Here is a 4727-nt window from a genome sequence, read left to right as displayed (position 1 = left end):
ACCACCATTTCGACTGGGACAACACATCTATCCTGGGACAGGCTAAGCAAAGACATGCCAGAGAATTCCTACAGACCTGGCACTCCAAACACAACGCCATAAACAAACATATAGATCCAGATGCCATTTATCAACCCCTCAGAAAACGAACAGGAAATGACATCACCACAAACCCCAGGAACCCCATCCAGGAGAAAGATATAAATAGAAAGCAGGAGCGAACAGCTTCGCTTCACTTGGAGGTCGCTACTGATGATGTTACCTAGCCAGGTAATGAAACTTATGGATATCAAACCTACAGCTCAGTGAGCAAACCTACACCCTACACCCTAAACCTCAACCTGAGCTACAAAGCTTCACAAACCTTGCATACACCTTCTTGTCTCATCTTTTCTACAATTGTTATGTTTAGAGCCTTTCTTTAATCAACTTATTTCATATTTCTACTCAATTTAGTAACTTGCTCTTTATTGGAAAGATGTTGTGAAACTTGAACAGGTTCAGAAAAGATTTACAAGGATGTTGCCAGGGTTGGAGGATTTGAGCTATATGGAGAGATTGAATAGATTAGGGCTGTTTTCCCTGGAGTGTCGGAGGTTGAGGGGTGACCTTATAGAGGTTTATAAATTCATGAGGGGCATAGATAGGATAAATAGACCAAGTCTTTTCCCAGTGGTGTGGGAGTCCAGAACTCGAGGGCATAGGTTAGGGTGAGGGAGAAAGATATAAAAGAGACCTAAGGGGCAACTTTTTCACTCAGAGGGTGGTACGTATATGGAATGAGCTGCCAGAGAAAGTGGTGGAGGCTAGTACAATTGCAACATTTAAAAGGCATCTGGATGGGTATATGGATAGCAAGGGTTTGGAAGGATATGGGCCAGGTGCTGGCAGGTGGAATTAGATTGGGTTGGGATATCTGGTCAGCATGATCGAGTTGGACCGAAGGGTCTGTTTCCATGCTGTACATCTCTATGACTCTAGTAAGTTCCATGACTCCTTCCCAGGAAGATGGTTTCAACATCTGTTGCTATTTGCCCCTCCCCTAGTGACACTACTCTACTAATCCTGCAGGTTCCGGACAAAAAAACTTGGTAACAAAAAGTTGATAGTTTGGCATTCTCAGGAGTGAAGGGGAAGAAACGAAGTCTTACTGAGGATAATGTTAAAAATTAATCAGTAGGTGGCTGGTAAAATTTGTGCCAAATAATGCCCATCTCCAATAAGAGAGAATTTAGCCATTTCACCTTGATTTTCAAGGTGTGGTCATCACCAAATCCCATACCATCAGCATCCTGAGGTTTGCATTGACCAGAAACTAACCCAAGTAGCCAGAAAAATGCAGTCGCAGCTGTGTGTGCTATGTGTAAGATACACTGTAGCAACTCACCACGATTCCTTTGACAGTGTATTTGAATCCCATGCTCTTCTTCAACCTTTGTAAGCAGGGCAGAGAGTGGGGGTACATCAGTGTTCCATAACCAGGGCCCTGGCTCCACCTGGTCCTTAGCATTGTGGCACAAGCCCCTTTGAGCCCTGGGCCCTGGTTATGCAACACTGATGTACCCCTACTCCCTCTGGCCCTGTTCTTGTAAGTCTTCCTCCAAACCACACATCACCCTGACCTCAAACTATATCACTGTTCCTTCACTGTTTCTAGATAATCCTGGAACTGTCTTCCTAACAGCACTGTCAGGCTACCCATATCATTGGACTGCACTAATTCAAGAAAGCATCTCACTATCAGCTTCGCAAGGGTAGTGTGGGGTAGACAATAAATAGTGGACTTGCCAGTGCTGTTCACATCCATGAAGGTATAGAAGAGAATCTTTTCTGTAGGGCAGCTGATGAAATGGTGGAACTAAGGCTTTTCATTAGGTATTAATTAATATTTTTATCTATTGTTAAAAAGTAACACTGAAAATTGTCAGTAAAATGTAGACAGGAGTAATCAATGGTCCAGACAACTTATCCTATTTAGGGTGTAGCTTTGCTCGCTGAGCTGTAGGTTTGATATCCAGACGTTTCATTACCTGGCGAGGTAACATCATCAGTGACAACCTCCAAGTGAAGCGAAGCTGTTGTCTCCTGCTTTCTATTTATATGTTTGTCCTGGATGGGGTTCCTGGGGTTTGTGGTGATGTCATTTCCTGTTCCCAAAACCCCAGGAACCCCTCTCACTATTATTCAATGTTGTTTCACTTGAAGTTTCACTTTTCAAGAACTCAACTAAAACATTAAGCAAAGAGTTGGCCAATCAGGGAGATCAGACTGGATTTTGTTCCTTTTTGCTTCTGTTTACCTTCTTGAAATAAAAAGGGTAGCTGTGGCTATTTGAGAGTAAACTGGAGTTTTTCACTTCCTCACATCAAGAATAAACTGGATAAGAATCCTTGAACTAGATCCCCACATTACAAAAGAACTTGCACTTGCTCCTCATAACAAGAAACAGCTGCCAGGTGACAAGAAGCTGCTCAGCGAAAGGTGAAAGTGCTCAGTGTCACCCACGCATTCACCACTTTTACCATGATGTTAATCCCCCAGCGTGGGAAATGATTCCTGTTTTTCATTGAAACAGGATCTTGTATTATTTCTGCTTTTCAGAAGAATAAAATCATCTGATAATATTTCAAATTACTGGTTTATTATTTAAAATTATTTTGTTTCAAATTATTTTATTGTATATTTGATCTTTAAATGTGCATCAACACAAACTATGCAGCGTGGTTTATGTTTTGTTCCGGGAGCTGGGTGACAATAACAAGAGTCAGACTGATTGCCCCACCTTGTTGCCTGAGAAGGTGTTGGTGGCTGACATTTCTTGAATATCTACAGACAAGCGTGTGCCCAAGATAGATGATAAAAGAACAGCCCCAAATCTTCAAATTAGGATGGAAACATTGATCCTTTTGCCCTCCCAGAGACTAGAGAGCAGAAGATGCTCTTGAAGTAACCTTGGCAAGTTAGTGCATTGCACCTTGTAGATTGTACAGGTAGCAGCTGCAATGAATTGTGGGTGGAAGAGGTAGACTTTGAATCATGGGACACAGCTGCAGGAACACACATTGATCAAAATACCTTGCTATAGATGATTGGCTTTGCCAGACCATTTTCTTTATTGTGCTGCTGAATTAATCGGTTCTATAGCTGCTCAGAACAGAATTTAAAATCATTACAAAAGTTTAGGTATTTCTAGCAACAGGTAAAACTATAATTGAAAATGTGTTATTTACCAGGTGTCTAATCATTTGAATGCAAATTACAACATTATCAGGATTGGCCTGGAGTCTTATTGATACATTGGGAACTTTTTTGAACTTGGGTCTTGATGTAAAATGGCCAATATTAACGCAGCCAAATATTATACACTTCTGCTGAATTTCAAATCAAAATGATAATCAGGAAAGAATTATAAATGGGTGGTAACCCTAACCCTAACCCTAACCCTAGGCAAAGTCAGTATCATCCTCAAAATGGAAGGTGGTTTAACATATTTATTATTAAAATGATAATATAATGTAAATAAACATGTACATTTTTAAATAGACATTATATTGATTAAGGTTCTCCATCACAAAACTGCCATTCTTCTCTTCAAATCACAATGAAATTATAAAATTCAAGTTCCCTCACAGTATTGGAAATAGTTATACAATCAACTTTCATTTTCTAAACAGCAAATAATTTTTAAAAATTGCTCAAGAAGAAACACAAAAAGAAATAAAAGTCAACTTCTGGCATTTACCTATTCGATTATTGAAAGGAGGCTGATAGTTAGAGCCCCTGTCAAAGTTGGGATGGAAAACAACATGGACTTTTTTTAAATCCAAACTTGGCACTGCACAGGCAGCTGATTGAGACCACCTTGAAATTGAGTTGCTGCTCTCATTAACATTTTATGCCTGTCATGCCTCCACGGGCAGTTTGCTCATTTGAAGAGGGGATTGCCCCCGGCAGCCTGAAGTTAGATGCTGAGAAGGGGCAATTTGGAGGAGGCATTGAAGATGGGGGATGTTCCTGCTGTTCATTTCACAGGAGGCATTTGTGAATACTTGATTTAAAAAAAATCTGACCTATAATCGGTGTGGTATAATAAGAAATGAATGTGTCAATGATGATGATGTAGATGATGATACTGTTTGGGCAGTCATATTGGGGCTGTACAGGACATTGGTTAGGCCATTTTTGGAATATTGTGTGCAATTCTGGTCTCCCTCCTATAGGAAGGATGTTGTGAAACTTGAAAGGGTTCAGAAAAGATTTACAAGGATTTTGCCAGGATTGGAGGGTTTGAGCTATTGGGAAAGGCTGAACAAGCTGGGGCTGTTTTCCCTGGAGCGTCAGAGGCTGAGGGATGACCTTATAGAGGTTTATAAAATCATGAGAGGCGTGGATAGGGTAAATTGACAAGGTCTTTTCCCTCAATTGTCCAGAACTAGAGGGCAGAGGTTTGGTTTGAGAGGAGAAAGATTTAGATTAGATTCTCTACAGTGTAGAAACAGGTCCTTCGGCCCAACAAGTCCACACCACCCCTTCGAAGAGAAACCCACTCCCCTATCCTATATTTACCCCTGACTAATGCACCTAACACTGGGCAATTTAGCATGGGCAATTCACCTGACCTGTACATCTTTGGATTGTGGGAGGAAACCCACGCAGACTCGGGGAGAATATGCAAATTCCACACAGACAGGCGGGAATTGAACCCAGGACCCTGGTGCTGTGAGGCA

At 41.2% G+C, this 4727-nt stretch overlaps 1 protein-coding gene across 17 annotated transcripts in view; it reads left to right on the top strand.

Annotated features, from left to right (window-relative positions):
* LOC122540403 (protein polyglycylase TTLL10-like) overlaps nucleotides 1–4727 on the top strand; it is a 330185-nt gene that overhangs the window by 262756 nt on the left and 62702 nt on the right. The gene's annotated exons all lie outside the window — the stretch shown is intronic.

The sequence above is a fragment of the Chiloscyllium plagiosum genome, chromosome 34 (assembly GCF_004010195.1).
Source record: "Chiloscyllium plagiosum isolate BGI_BamShark_2017 chromosome 34, ASM401019v2, whole genome shotgun sequence".
In the NCBI taxonomy this organism is placed as follows: domain Eukaryota; kingdom Metazoa; phylum Chordata; class Chondrichthyes; order Orectolobiformes; family Hemiscylliidae; genus Chiloscyllium; species Chiloscyllium plagiosum.
This window is presented reverse-complemented; position numbering and strand designations above follow the sequence as displayed.